The 16,500-nt window shown below is 42.3% G+C and overlaps 1 protein-coding gene and 1 non-coding gene across 2 annotated transcripts in view; both read left to right on the top strand.

The window, feature by feature from the left end:
- Positions 1–16,500, top strand: part of BMP6 (bone morphogenetic protein 6) — a 131,859-nt gene that overhangs the window by 56,951 nt on the left and 58,408 nt on the right. The gene's annotated exons all lie outside the window — the stretch shown is intronic.
- On the top strand, positions 2,718–2,824 carry LOC111724805. The gene has a single exon (XR_002773027.1). It is a non-coding gene; the product is annotated as a U6 spliceosomal RNA (small nuclear RNA).

The following is a 16,500-nucleotide window of genomic DNA, read 5'->3' on the forward strand; positions in this document are numbered from 1 at the left end:
AAAAAAAAAAAAAAAAAAAAAAGAAGAAGAAGAAGAAGAAAGGTCCATGCATACTTTTCACAATATCTAACACCACAGATAAGGGAAAAAACGTCCTCACAAAATCAGCATGTGGTCTCTGGGACACAGGTTGGACACCTCTGGTAGAGTAATGTCAGTGGAAAATCTCCCCAGCACCTTTCCCAGTTGTTCTGGGAGATGTGTAAGATGCAGTGGGTAGGAAGCTCAAGTGGCTTGTAGAACACAATGTGAACACAGATGGCTTCCGTATCTCTGTGAAGTTTGGGGAGAACTTAGATGTGAGGATGCCTCTTGTGATTTACTGGGTTCCCGAGCCACAGTGAACACAGCAGATGTTGTTCTTGTTGGCAGAAGCAACAGACTGCCTGATACCAAGCCATGTGGGGTGCAGATGGTTCTGTACTACAATTAATGGATAAGGTCAGTGTGCTCTAGGTCAGGGAGCCGTATGCCCGGCCCCGCAAAGGCCCTTTCTATCGTGGAGATAGGAAGTGCCCTTAAGCGGACCGAGATCCAGAGCGTAAATTCCAAATCAGCTTCCTGAACACAGAGGACCTGCCAACTGGCCGTTTGGTAGAATGCCCAAGAGATCTGCAGCTTGGATGAGAACCTGAGGGGACCCAGTTAATTTGCTACCTAATTCAGTTCATTGCTTTGTGTCCTTAATTCATTTTTTAAAAACTCTATTTATAGATATTTTGGATTTAAGAGAAAAGTGTGATTGATTACATAATTGAGCCCAATGGGAAGGATGTCTTATTTAACATTTTCACTGACGCAGTCAGTAAGTTTTAATTGAGCTCCTCTGTGTTCTCAGCACCAGCTATGCAATAGTGAATTAAACAGCTCTTTCCTTGTCCTCCTGCAGCCTGTGGAGTCAAATAATGGAGTACCATTCAGAGACTGAGGGTGGACCTGACTGTCCTTCTTCCTTGATCTCTGTTTCCCAGAGCTTTCAATATTCATAAGTGAGACATTTTTCATAAGGCTGTCAGAATTAATGGAACAGGCACAGTGTTCAGCATGACACTGGGCTGGTGGCAAGCTTGAGTTAGGAGAACATTGTTTGATAAGCTTGAGTTAGACCCCATGGGGGCAGGGAGGGGTGGACAGGAAAGACACTTGACCAGCAGAGAAGGGTGAAGGGCGCCACCATCAACAGCAACTTGGTTGCTGAAAGGAGAGAGGGAGGTGGCAGTGTCCTTGGGAACTGAGCTCCTTTGATCATCACCTGACAATGAGGATCACTATGTTTCTTCATCTCAGATATTCTTAGGCAGTGCCCTCTTTCTAGATGGTGAGTGTGAGTAGGTCTGGGCCTACCTGGTGCTCTGGCTCAGAGCACGTGTCCTGGAACAGAGTGTGGGCCATTCACCAAGTACTCACAGAAAACCTACTCCATGCAAATGCTGAGATAATAGCAGAAGCTAAGAGAGACGTGGTAGCTAAAGACAAAGAACAGATTAAAGAGAAGATTTCTTCAAGCTGTGACAGGTCCTAGGAAGGATGCCTATATAGGAAAACAACTGATTTGGCGTGAGGTTGGCCAGGGCAGCGCCCTGCTTCTAAGGAGGTGTGCAGCGAACTGAAGGATGGAAGGAGCTGCTTAGGCAGAGACACAGAAGGGCAGTCTGGGGCGAGGGTGCGGCACATGTAGACACCCCAAGGCAGAGGCAGAGGCTGGCTCACATGTGGCTGGGTCAGTCAGGTGAGACAGACAGACAGGGAGGTGGTGGTCAGATCATCGAAGGCTTTGGCATTTTTGGAAAAGAGTTCAGATTTGGTTCAACTCAAAGCTATAGAAGGGTTTGAACACAGTTGTGATGTAATCCTAGATACCACCATCAGATTAATGGTCTCTGTGGGTAGTGATACTACCCAAGAATCTTCCAAGGCTCCCCGCTGCCTTCCCACTGGAATTCAGTACCCTTCAGCTTGTCTTACTTTTCATTTCTTCCCGTCCTAAAAACTAAGCCCCAACGTAATGCCAACCTCTATTCCCTATGCGTCCCTACCTCAGGCATTTGTCCCCACCACTATCTCCACCTGTAGAAAGCTCACCCGCTAGAAGGCTCAGTTCACGGGGCTTCCCCTTCACGAGGCCTCTCTTCCATGGTTTTCTCAGCCCAGATGTGATCGCCCTTCTCGACCAGCCCTTTGTAACTACGGCTATCCTTACATTTCATTGATTTCACGATGCATGTGTTTTTCACATTTAACATTTGCAATCAGTTTGTGCCTGCCAATTGCCAGTACATCGTTATTTAATTGGCCGTGCTTTTATCTTCTGTAGCCAGTTACGTAAATGAATGCCGCATTTTACTATGACTGGCAGTTTAGTTAGGATGAAATATGTTAGTTAATTTCTACCAGGTACTACAGTCATCAGTGTAATTGCATTTTGTCCTCCTGAAATGAGAATGCTGAGTTTGGACTTTCTAACTAGAAAGTGGGCGCTCTACGATGACTCTAAAATGATAAACGAGAAAAATGTGCAGGAAGCTAAGGAGCTTGCTCCAGCTGGGTATGGGGGCCTAAACTGCATGTAATACAAGATGGAAACATTGAGCGTGGACTGGCTGATCCTGTTAGAAGAGGGCCCAAAGGCCAAGCTAAGGAATTCTGATCCCTTTAGGATTATCTCAGAATATAAGTTAGAGACAAAGCACTGGGGTAGGAAGTTAAAGCAGAGGTTACTGCTCACTTCGGCAGCACATACGCTGAAGTTGGAACGATACAGAGAAGATTAGCATGGCCCCTGCGCAAGGATGACACACAAATTCATGAAGCGTTCCATACTTTTGCAAATAAATAAATAAAAATTAAAGCAGAGGTTAGAGTCACTTTCTGTTCTGGCCCCGTATACTGAGGGCAGGAGGTTCAAACCCGGCCCCGGCCAAACTGCAACAAAAAAACAGCCGAGTGTTGTGGCGGGCGCCTGTAGTCCCAGCTACTCGGGAGGCTGAGACAAGAGAATCGCCTAAGCCCAGGAGTTGGAGGTTGCTGTGAGCTGTGTGATGCCACAGCACTCTACCAAGGGTGACAAAGTAAGACTCTGTCTCTACAAAAAAAAAAAAAAAAAGTAATTTTCTGTTGGTTTTTACCTTCACTTAAAACTTGGATTAAAGAAAGTTCTCTCCTTCTCCCACTGGCCATCTTGCCGTATAAACTGGCTTTCCACACTCCTTTCCTTTTTCCCTCTGCTTTTCTGTATTATTCAGTAGAGATGCTAGTCTTATACAGAGTGGCTGTCGGGACAGTTTTCAGGCAGCTCTATGACTGTTGAGACCAGGTATCTAACAAGTCCTTCATCTGAATGAGCAATTTTCACATTCGCCCTGGATGTCAGGGGAACGAATCCGGGAATCCCACATTTAGGATTGCTAGCTAACCTGATTGCTCTGTAGAAAGACATTGCCGTGGTTTAGAAATTTGCCCCAATGTTGAATATGGGGCCTGGTGGGAGGTGTTTGGGTCACGAGGGAGGATGCCTCATGAAAGGTGTGGTGGCTGCCCCAGGTAGAGATAGTGAGTTGTACTTTATTAGTTCACATGACAGCTGGCTTTTTAAAAAAAAGCCTGGCTCCACCTCCACCCGCTCATGCACTTTCTCTTGCCATGTGACACACCTGCTCCCCACTTCACTTTCCTCCTTGATTGGCAGCTCCTGAAACCTTCACCAGAAGCACAAAGACATCTGGATGTGATGCTGAAGTCCTTTCTCTTTCCCTGTGAATGGACGATTTATTTATCCATTCATTCAGCAAACGTGTAGCATTCACTGTGCCAGTGACTGTGCTGGGTTTGGAGAACACACGGGGAAAGACAGGCTCACTCCCTTCACTCAGCTTCCATCCTAAACACAGAGTTCATCACTAGGTTACATGTACAGTGTCAGAAACAGTATACTTTGGACTCCTATCGAACCTGTATAGACAACCTCCTGTGCTGAGCTGCTTTAAACTAAATAATTTCTGTGACTGGACAAGATGATTTGAAAAACATTTTCCATCTCTTTCTACAACTGATTTTTAGTGTATAAAAAATCCCAGCCATTAGAAATACTCTCTCCCTTCCCACCAACCTGATGCTTATAAACTCACTCCTGCATCACATCAGGGTGATAAAATCTTTTATAGAAAGCAAATTATTGATGATTTCTAAGTGCATTGATTGTTTAAAGGTCAACCTAGTCACATAACACTATTGTTGAGCTGATGTAAACTTTCTAGGCCAGGTTCAGCTCTTGTCTCTGGTCTAGCGATGCTGTTAGATCTCGTAGACAAAGAGCTCCGTGAAGGATTGTGAACCCCACCGAGGGTTTTCCCATGAAAGAGCTTTGTCGGTCATCCATCTGTCATCTTCTCAGCAGAGCCAGAATAATCACTGAGCTCATTGTCGATGCCTTATGCAGTGCGGAGATCGTAAATGTTATCTTTTGGATTGTAAAGCTGCACACTGACATACAGGTATGTGAAGTGATCTGTATCTATGCGGCACACACATGATTATCATCTTGGTGGCAGTCACCTTTAAAAGTAAAATGAAGTTTGTGTCATTCTGGTGAGAGACACTGAGATGCCACTCTGCTGGGTGATTTTCTGTGAGGTTCATTTAAAGAACCAAGTCTGTCTTATTTTAATGGTTTAGGAAGGATGGAATTTTAATTATATAGGTGTATCAGATACTCTGGAAGGAAACCAGATCAACCCATTAGAGTTTTGTAGAGGTTTCGAGTAACAGGAATGACCGTGAATCAAGGAGCACGTATTTCACCACCACTGGAGGAAACAGTGTCGATATTTGGTGCAAGAGCTTTTCTGTTTTCAAAGAGCACTTGTAGCACCATGTAAGGCAAAATTAAACCCCACAAAGAGAATTTTGAGGGTCAATAGAGATCATAAAATATTCTAGCACAGAAGTCCAAAGATCATTAAGATCTTAAATATGGCACAATGTAAAAAATGTCCCAGCAAAGCGTCCCACGCTGAGCGAGGTCATCGTGGAAGGCACACTTGAATCTGTTTATCTCGGGCTGGAATGACACATGACTACAGTCGCCTTAAGTCTCATTACTGCTCAAGTGTGAAGTGTCCTCTTGGAAAGAATGCATTCTTTCACACATAAAGACTGTCGCGTTCTGAGATGTGGGGTCAGCAATGTGGCTGGATGCTTTCTAGCAGATTAAGATTGAACATATTTTCTACAAAGCCTGCTCCACATCCCATTAACCACTTGGTGCCAGCCTCCCAGGGGCCCAGGGGACTTCCAGCACCCTGAGGCTATTTCTTCGTCTTCGCATATAGGGAATCAGGGTTGTCAAATGAAGTTGTTACCTACTTCAACTTGATGCAATTAATTTAGTAGTGATTGCTTCTTTGTATAAATGGGCAACCTGTAAGTTAAATTTCCTTTGTCCCATATTTAGGATTGCTAATCTGATTGCCCCGTACAAAGACACTGTCATGGTTTGGATGTTTGGGCCCTCCAAATCTCAGGTTGCAATTTGATCCCCAATGTGAATGTGGGGCTTAGTGGGAGGTGTTCAGGTCGTGGGGGCTGATCCCTCCTGAATGGCTTGGTGCCCTCCCTGCAATAATTACTTTATTAGACATGCGAGCTGGTTGTTTAAAAGAGCCTGGCCCCACCTCCCCCCCCCTTGTTCTTGCCATGTGACACACCTGCTCCCCCTTTCCCTTCCCCTTGATTGAAAGCCCCCTGAAACCTTTAACAGAAGGAGAATCTGGAGTGATGCTTCCTGTACTGTCTGTAGAAACATGAGCCGAATGAACCTCTTTTTATAAATTACCCAGCCTCAGGTATTTCCTTTATAGCAATGAGAAACAGACGAATACAGACATCTTTATAATCCTTTACTTTCTTATCATGAAACTTTATGTAGCTTTTCTCATGTGCAAATTATAATTTCTTTCCTTCCCTGAACAGAATTTTTGACTTGAAAATACATGGTTTTTGTGATTGTCTGAATGCATTCCATTGGCTCTTGATGTTTTCTGTGATTTTAAGGAACACATTGGTTGGTCCTGACAACTAGAAGGCCATGTTATTTAAACAAAGGGCGTGTGCATATCAAAGTAGTCTGCAGAGACTTTTTATTAAAGGGCATATAACTTTAAGTTATATATAAAGACAACTTTTCTTAGTTATCTTTTTCTTTCCTTGGGTTAGATAACTTTAAGTATTTTGCATCCTAATGAAACTAATATTTTCTACTTAAATGTAAAATAGTTCATCTCCTTGAACTAAGATTGGGTTGCTAAATAATTTTTAAAAGAAAAATGTAGTTTAAAAGAAGTTTAAGGCCAGGCATGCTGGTTCACACTTGTACCTCTAGCACTCTGGGAGGCTGAGGCAGATGGATCACTTGAGCTTAGGAGTTTGAAACCAGCTTGAGCAAGAATGAGACCCCATCTCTAAAAATAGCTAGGCATTGTGGCAGGCACCTGTAGTCCCAGCTAGTTGGGAGGCTGAGGCAAGAGGATCTCTTGAGACCAAGAGTTTGAGGTTGTTGTGAGCCCTGATGCCATAGCACTCTACCCAGGGCACAGAGTGAGACTCTGTCTCCAAAAAAAAAAAGTAGTTTAGGATTAAAGGTTCATACTTTGGTAAGCTGATTAAGCTAGTATAGTTAAGTCAGCAGGAAAGGAAAAACTTCACCTATCACAGGGTGGGAATGGATTGGTTAACAGTCCCTGTTCTCAGTTTACATCATACCATAGCATTAAAAGTTGTCTCTAGTCTTTAACAACCTCCCGACAAGAGAATTCTGCTGTCTCTCTGCCTTCCCATTTCAGTATTTGACAACTCTCTAAATGTCTAATCGCAACACCTCTTGCTTCAATTTGTCAGTTTTTCCTTCATTCTTAGGAAACAGTAGATTGACCTCTTATTATTCCTCTCTGTGATTGTAGTTGGGGGAGAGAATGTGCCCCACAGGGAGCTTAAGCCTCCTGTCCCATCTCCATCCTCTCAATACACATAGGCCAGCGGTTCTCAAAGCGTGGTCCACAAACCAGTAGCAACAGCATCTCCTGGGAACTGAACATGCAAATTTGGGGGCCTTACACCAGACCTACTAAATTCAACAACTCGGGGAGTGGGGCCCAGCAATTTGTGTTTTACTGACCCACCAGGTGGTTCTGATCCAGGTTTGAGAATCCCTGCTATATTGGAGGTTAGGGAGCATCAGTTCCAAAGACAAGGAGAAAACTCAAACCACCCTAACAAGAGCAGACTGACTTTATCCTCTACCACACTTTAATTGCATCTTGAAGACAATGTGGAATGCAGCCTACTCTACCCCCATGCCTGTGAATTGGGTTACTAATCATAGGTCTCTAAATATTAAGAGAGGAGAAAATAAATATGCATATTAAGAAATTGTACTTAAATTAGTTAGCTTATATTTTTGGTCAGTAGAAGATAAAATGCTGTAAAATCTGAGCATTTACTGATAGGTAGATGAGGAAGTATTTCTGAATCTCACTTATTAACCATGCATATTTCATTTACTAGAAACTGCCCAGAGCCTCTCAGGGGCACCCATTGCAAAAGCCACATTGCAAAATCAAAACCAATTATCCAGAATTTCTGTGTTGCAGTTACCTTCTCATGACTACCAGTTCTGAATTATCACTTTTAAACTTGGTGCATATTCTTAGGACATGGAAGTTAGCAAGAAGATTTCGATGGTTCCTGAAACCTCTTCCTTCTTCCTTTCCAACAGGCACCAAACTTGTCAGATTTTATTTATCTTGAAAGAACAAACCAGGCAAACGTTTAACTACTCTGACTAGAGGCATTTTCTTCTCATTAACACTTCTACGCCTGGAGATTCCTGGGAACTTGGGACTGGAAGGAAAATTGAAGGCTAATTTTTAAAATGGAAGGCTTTGGCTGGGGCCTCATTTCTTCCGATGGATGTAGAGTGCAGAAGTATACCCTTCCTTGACATCTATGTTGATAAAAATTTAAAAGCCATGGCTTAAACATTCATCCTTTAAAAACCTTTGGCTTGAGCTTATTTGAATGGAACTTTCTGGTAGCTTTCTGTAACCTGTAATAAACTCATTGGAATGAATGGGAAATAGATATCATATGTTTCCTGAGCCTTCCTTGGCTCCGTGGTCAGGAAAAAGCTGTTGTTCAAGGGGTTAATGGTGCTCAAACCCTATTTATGTTTGTGTGATTAGGGATGTGCAAACTGTGCCTCTTGCACTCCATCCAGGTTTGCGGAAGATTAGCTGTTCTAAACAGAACTGGAAGAACAGCCCAGAAGAATTGGGAAAAGAATGCGTAGCATGAGCAACAGGATTTTTTTTTTTTCCTGTGTGTGGCTATGTAGAGGCGGAAAAGGATGAAATGTGGTTTAAAAATTAAATGCAGACTAACTGCTCTCCCCTCTGAAGAATGCCAGAAAACATTTAATCCAGGAGAGTCTCCTGACCACTGACCACATTCCACCCACCACCATTCAGTAGAACTCTTCAGATTCTGTAAAATAGACTGACATGGTTCTGACTGCAGATGCTATTTGTTGTTTCTTATTTTTTTAAGGGTTGAGAGCCCAATGGGTGAACAGTGTGTGATTGTGCTGGAAATCATACTGTGTTCAGCCTGAGCAACAGACTTGCTAAGTATAAAGTAGCCTCATTGGTTTGAATGCTTAGGATGTCTTCTAGGGAGTAAAACACTGAAGACAGGAGAATTCAGGGAAAATCAATCTGATCATTAAACTACATTGTGTTAACTCTCCAAGACCTTTGGACCATGAGACTACTTATTCTAACATTTGTTGAACAAATGTTCATTGGTTACCCATGGCATGCAAAGTTAGAGATTGTTAACCCAAAGTTTTCAAACCATTTAAAAAATAATAATAAAACATGCTTACATGTCTTTCCACAAATTTCTAAAGTTGGGTCATACTTTCTTGATTAATCGTGTGTATTGATGGGAGAAAAAATTTTAAGGTCATTATATTCAAATACATTTATTTGGTTTATTGAAGAATTAGAATTAAATATTTTCTCCAGGCCAGGTTGTTTATCTTACCCATAAATAGCAAAATGCTGCCACTCAAGTTGTGTGAGCCCTAAAGTTTAAGAAAACAGCTCCATGGAATCATGGAATTCTTCAAGTTCCAAGAGGTGGTAGAGAACATCTAGTTCAGTTTCCTGAGTTTGTAGACGACCATACTGCCGCCTGGTCAGCTCAGCTCAAGGCTTCCCCAAGGCTCCAGCGGCAGCTGGAGGCGCAGCCAAGCACCTCCGTCATGGTCTTTCTTTTCTTGCCTCTGCTTCCTTCTGGGTTTTCTACACCAAAAAACCTCATGTTTTTTTACCAACAGGGACCAGTTTAATGAAAGACAATTTTTTCATGGATAGGGGCTGGGCAGGTATTGATATGAGTCTGCATACAATTTATTATGGTCTCTGTGCAGTCACACCTCTCTGCTAAGGATAATCTGTATTGGCAACCACTCTCCAGCACAAGCATCACCACCTTAGCTCCACTTCAGATCATCAGGTGTTAGATTCTCATAAGGAGTTTGTAACTTAGAGCCCTCACATGTGCGGTTTATAGTAGGGTTCATGCTCCTATGAGAATCTAATGCTGTCTCTGATCTGACAGGACGTGGAGCTTAGGTAGTGATGTGAGCAAAGGGGATCTGCTGTAAATACAGACGAAGTTTTGCTTGCTGGCTGGCCCCTCACCTCCTGCTGTGTGGCCTGATTCCTCGTAGGTCACAGACCAGTATGAGCCCATGGCCCTGGATGCTGGGGACCGTAGCCCTTTGTGAGCTAAACTCTTATCAAGGCACTGAGTTGCTTCCAGACACTGCACAGTGAAAGGCATGTCCCTGATAGCTTGCAACATTTATATTTGTCTTAGATCTTTTTTTCGTCAGATGTTATAAACTGGAATCTTGTGGAGTGTGAAAATTAACCAAAGGATCTGTTGGAATCGCTTAGATTATTTCTTGAGCAATTCATTATACTTAGTAATTGCATTCATTATATTTTACTAAAAGTGTGTTTATAAAGCATTAAAAGGCAGTTATTCTTGAGAGTAGGGACATCTCAAAGTAGAAGAACGATGCAGTGCTCTCTGGCCTTGCTTCTCTGACACTTGGGCCTGTGCTGATTCCTGGCCATCTGCACCTTAGAGGAAACGTCCTTACTCTGTGCATTCCCCAGGGGAGGGCGACAGTGTGGAGTCCATCAGCCCCACAGCCGTCCTTTGAGACCTGGGTCTGAAACTGAGCCCCTGTAGGTATCTTTCCATGCTGTTGGGAAATGACATGTAGAGGGCCTGGTGAGTGTGCTGTCACCTCAGGACGACTCCTGCTTGGGGATGGAACAGTCCCACCTAGTCAATTACATAGCTGATGTTCCGTAGCATCAAAGGCCAGTGTGATGCCAGGGCCATGACCTCCTTGCAAATGTGACCATGGGTCGCTGTCACAGGCTACTGACAGCTTCCCTGGCCATGTCCACAGTGATTGTAGCAGTGATACCTGAGTGAACAGATCTACCCTCAGGCCCACTCGCTCCTGGCCCTGGAAGTCCGGGATACCCCTTGGTGCACAGCAGCCCTGGCTCCTTTGGAGGCACAGTCTTGGAGGGTGGTGTTGGCGGGGGGCGGGGGGTGGGTGGGGGCGGTTCCAGGAGCAACAGTCTGACAGGGATGAAAGGCCAGGGGGGGGGGGGGGCGGATCAAGATTCAGAGCACCAGGTCATGGAGTGGGAGAAGCTTGCTTGGGGGATAAAATGGCAGGAGGAGGAGAACAAAGGTGGAAGAAGAAATGGGAAAGACTATTGGGAAGGAGGGCCTGATTTGGAGAGTGAAGGGGTTGGCGTGGCAACTGGTTGCTATGTCCACCTTTCCACTGGTTGCTGCAGTGACAAGCCCCCTTTTCAGGCAAATGTATGTTCCCTGGAGAGAAATGTTTTCAGTTTGACAGTTTCTGACCCACCCTCTAACTGACATAACTTGATTCAGGAGACTGTTTATGAAGCACTCCTGAAATGGGGTCTAAGTTCAGGGTAGTATTCTTCTTTGCTGTTTTATTTGACTGTAACAGGAGGAGTTCTGCACAAGTCACAAAGGCTATAATTTGACCTAATTGATTCCAGGCCTCATCACTGTCTGTCTAACATCTATGCCCCTCTTCATTAAATTCGCATTGGTCCGCTTTTCCTCTGGTTAAACTTTCCCAGTTAACCTCTTGCAGAGGTGAGAACACTTTCTGCAGATAACTTCTATAATGGATAACTTCTCTTTTCTTTTGGTGCAGTAAAGGCCCCTGGTGATGAAAATATTTATAACTAGGATTCTCAGCTAAATGAAAAACATATACTTAAAAATTACTGCTTTGCACATGGTTAGACAGTGTAGTACCTCTGCTTGGAGCTCTGAGTCAACATAGGCAGGTGCTCAAATGTGGAAAAACCAGTGCGAGGTACCAAAGTGAAGCCCGCATTTCTCAGTTCAGCATTTAGTTGTTTGGGTTAGGGTTGAGTTAGACCAAGGCTTGGATGTTTTATATATGTTGATAGAATTGTATACAAGTGGATTAGGAAAAAAAAGGAAGAGGGAGTAGTCAGTGTATTTGTCTGGTTGTTCTCAGGACGGATAATGAATTAATTTCACATAATTTTAAACATTCAATCTTACAAAAAGTGTCCTTTTGTTTGCGTGAAGAACACTATTCATTCTAGTTCTTTATGAGCATTAGCCTGAACCTCAGATGCATTTTGAAATTCAGTTATCTTTAGGTAACAGAGAAATTTACAAAATTAAGCTATTACAAACTGGGAGAAAATAAAGGGGATTATTTACTTGGTCTCTAGATGGAGAAATGCATTTTTAGCTGTAAAGTAACAGGAGACTCTAATATGTGTGTACATATGTGTACACAGGGTGTCCTAAAAGTTGCCCCTGAAGTCACCATACATAAGGAAAATGGGAAATTGTAGCTAAATGCAGTTTTATTTACAAAAATATTCATTATAAAATTTTACAAAGAGGCGGCCAACACGTAGAGAATATTTTATAAATATTTTGTAAAATTTTGTAATGAATATTTTGTACGTAAAGGTACGTTTAGCTACCATTTCCCATTTTCCCTACACATGGTGACTTTAGGGGCAACTTTTGGGGTACTCTATATATTCCTTACACGTACGGTATGTATAAGGAAATACATATCTACATATTAGACTACCTAAAATTTTAAAACTATGTCAAAATATAAACAAAATTAAATAAATATACACATTAATACTTTGGTATATATTGCAAATATGATACACAATAAATATGGCCCAAAGCTGTCCTTTTTATATAAAGAGGCCATATAGATCAAGAAGAAAAACATTAGCATCCAATTAAAATATGCAAACCATGTGAAAAACAAATGAGAAATATAAATGTCTGTATTATATTTTCAACAACTCTGTGAATTTTATCATTGTGTTGAGGAAAGTGCCATGAGGACCTCATTCACAATGTTGACCCAGTGTCTCATTTACAAGGATCCAAATGAGGCCTTTCTCCAGGTCTGGGCTTTTCCTGGGCTACTCTTGTCTGTGAATTGTATAACTGGCGATGTATCCTCACTTTCAGTAATTCCTGGGAAGGCCACAAAACATCCATAGCTTAGGTAAATGTTCTCAATGACAGTTTATATATCACTGGTTTCATTTTCTTTCCTCTTCCCTAGTTTTCTCACTTACTAATTTTTATTGTGGTGTATGATTTGATTTTGTGAAGTACCTCCAGTACTTTCTTGGTAAATGGTACTTACCAAGCAAAGTGGTGCTTTACTTTAAGTAAGCCACTATATAAAAATATATTTTAAAACTTCTTCAGATATCCCAAGGCAGCATCTGTCTACAATTTATCTTGGGAATTCCCTTGATTCTTAACACTGGAGTTGGAAATAAACACATGTATAAATAGCCAGATAGACAGTGAGACAGTGACTCCCTCTCCTCCTACCCACTTGGTGGTTTCTTTTTCTTTACTCTTTCCCCAAAAGGCCCCAGAGATTCACAATGAAAGCCCAGCTGTTCTTGGAGGCTGGTGTCCAGTTTGGGGGAACCCGATGAGTCCAGTCTTCCTTTCAGATAGTTGGAAGAATTCAGTTCTTTGTGGTTGTACGACTGAGGTCCCCCTTTTCCTGTTGGCTGTCAGCAGCACTGTCCTCAGATTCTAGAAGCTGTCCATGCTCCTCATCAAGTGGCCTTTCCCATCCTTAGGGCCAATAATAGATTATGCGTGGAATCTCTCCACGTCCCTCTTGTGTTACCAGCTGGACCTCTGTGCTTTTAAAGAGCGCCTAGGATTAGATTGGACTGGATTGGACTGGATACATTTCAATTCAAACTGCATGCATACTCTCCTTTTGACCAAAGTCAACTGATTAGCAACCTTAATTATATCCACAAAATCCCTTTTTGCCATATAACATAACATAATCATATTTACAATCCCAGGAATTGGAGCAAGAAATCTTAGAATTCTGTTTTAGGAATTTACCTAATACAGGTAGATGCCAAAGACTTTTAGATTTCTTCATCCTTAAGATTATATATTTTTTTATTTCCCATTTCTATCTTTCTGTTGTTTGGAAGCTTATGCTATTCTTTAGTTTTATTTTAGAATGTATTTTTTCTTTCACATAAAGCACATGTACCCTTTTAAATCTTATCCTTTGTCACCATCTCTGAATTCTTCACTGTTAACCACTGGAAGTAACTCTTGCCACCTTTCTCTCCTCTCACCATGCCTCACTCTTCCTTCAGGCCATTGAAAGGAGAAATCCAGTGGTCTGAGAGTCAGCACACCTATCTACTAGCTCCAGTTCTGTCCCTAGAGTGAAAAGGGAGCTTGGTCTCTAAGTGTCTTGGTTTCTTCAATTTGTAGTGACTAATATGTCTCTCTGTTTCACCTTTTTGGAGTATAAAATGAGTTTATTTAAATATTTTTTAAAATACTTAAATTACATGATACCAAGCTCTTAAGTTACCTTTTATAAGATTATTCTTCCCTTTCTGGGATCCCTTCTTTCTTGATATGCCCAAGAACTCCTGGGGCTTAATCAAAGGATCAGTCTTGGCTTCTCTCACCAAGCCATTCAAGCCTTCACTCAAAATACCTTCTGGAAGTTGTGGACTCTAGACCTCTACCAAGTGGTGGTACCTGAACACTGATAAACGGATGCACTTGGATCTATTTCTGGATGTGTGGCAACTGTCTCTATGTGTGTAGCATAGCAGAGTGATTAAAAGCATAATATTTCTAATAAAAAATATGTAGGGGCTAGGTGCCCATAGCTCAGTGGCTAGGGTGCTGGCCATATACACCAGGGCTTGTGGGTTTGAACCCAGCCTGGGCCTGCCAAGCAAACAACAATGACAACTATAACAAAAAAAATAGCTGGGCATTGTGGTGGGTGCATGTAATCCCAGATACTTGGGAGGCTGAGGCAAGAGAATTGCTTAAGCCCAAGAATTTGAGGTTGCTGTGAGCTGTGATGCTATAGCACTCTACAGAGGGCAACATAGTGAGACTCTGTCTCAAAAAAAAAAAAATGTAGGCTAGGCAGGGTGACTCACACCAGTAATCATAGCACTCTAGGAAGCCAAGGCAGGTGGACCACTTGAGCTCAGGAGTTGAAGAACAGCCTGAGCAAGAGTGTGACCCCATCTCTACCAAAAATAGAAAACATTAGCTGTGTGTGGTGGTGCACGCCTGTAGTACCAGCTACTCGGGAGGCGGAGGCAAAAAGATCGCTTGTGCCCAAGAGTTTGAGGTTCCTGTGAGCTATGATGACACCATGGCACTTTAACCAGAGTGATAGAGTAAAACTTTGTCTCAAAACAAACTAACAAACAAACAAGAAACCAAACCAACCAACAAACAAAACACGTCTGGACTCAAATCCTGCCTCTGCCACTGATAAGCTTTAGGAACTGGGGCAAATTTCTCATCAGTAAATTAGGACAATAATGGGAGTGGAGAGAAGTGAATGCGATGTTTGTAAGAGCTTGCTTACCACTGTGCTTGGCACATAATAACTGTTTAATAAATAGTAACTGCTGTTGCTTTTGCTGCTGAGAATTAATGGTGGCAACGGCAAAGCCACCATTAATTAAAGTCTTGGTTGCAATTACATTATAATGAAAACATTTTAAAGGTTAAAATGATCATAGAAAGGATCACACAGTTGAATTATAAATTAATACTAAATTTTAAAGAACACACACTATAATAAGATCTCTAAGAAGGGAAGAAAATGACTTAATTCATTCCTGCTATAATTAACAATGAGCGTTTATCAGTAAAGACGAGCTTAGTATTAACATTTTCCTTTGTCTCCAATTGCTGGACTTCCTAATACAAGCCATTTATCCAAAAATAGACAAGAGGAAATAGAACATAGTAGCATTGTAGAAATAAATAGTAGCTCTGGCTGGAAACCAAATGGTTGGCAGAGGCATTTCACTAATCACTTGTGTATTGACATGGGGTAAGCTGTGCTTGCTGGCAAAATTGTCACAGTCTGACTTTGTGACACTTCAGGATGGATTTGTGATTTTATTTTAGAATATTTCACACAGGGCCTACGGAAGTCCCACCTTCCGGGTTGCAAAACCATCAGTTTAGTAGGATGAAAAATTGCTGTAGAGGCTCGTGTGTCCATTCACACCCTCGTTCAGCATTAATTGAGGATATAATCTTGACAAATGTATTGAAAAGGGAGGAAGAAATAGTGGGGAAAGAGAAATACGTGGCAGTGGGTGAAGGGAATGGAGTTGACATTTGTGTCCTGTGCAGGTGATTTTACATTTAATCCTCAATGAGCCACAGAACAGATGTTCTCCTCATCTAAAAAGTAAGTAGCTCAGAGGTCAAATAACTTTTTTTTTTGTAAAGACAGAGTCTCACTTTATTGCCTCAGTAGAGTGCCATGGCGTCACACAGCTCACAGCAGCCTCCAACTCCTGGGCTTAGGCAATTCTCTTGCCTCAAGAGAATTGAGGTCCAAGTAGCTGGGACCACAGGCGCCCACCACAACGCCTGGCTATTTTTTTTGTTGCAGTTTGGCCAGTGATGGGCTTGACGCTGCCACCCTTGGTATATGGGGTCAGCGCCCTACCCACTGAGCCACAGGTGCCGCTCAAGGTCAAATAACTTTTAAAGGTCAACGAATTGATGAGTGGTAGAGCTGGAATTTAAACACAAGTTATTTGTGACTGCAAAACCCAGGCATTTTCCACCAGTGAGTTTGGATTCAGTAAAATCATCATGAGGAGAGTGTCAGAACATTCAGCCATGATATCTCTGGTAGGCCAGAGGAGGGGAAAATAAAATTTGAGAAAATCCCTTCCAGTGGAAAGGCTCTCAGATAAAGTCCCATCCATAACTGTTTTCTGCCCTTGCCAGCCT

The sequence above is a fragment of the Otolemur garnettii genome, unplaced genomic scaffold (assembly GCF_000181295.1).
Source record: "Otolemur garnettii isolate 467f Iridium unplaced genomic scaffold, OtoGar3 scaffold00026, whole genome shotgun sequence".
NCBI classification, from domain to species: Eukaryota; Metazoa; Chordata; class Mammalia; order Primates; family Galagidae; genus Otolemur; species Otolemur garnettii.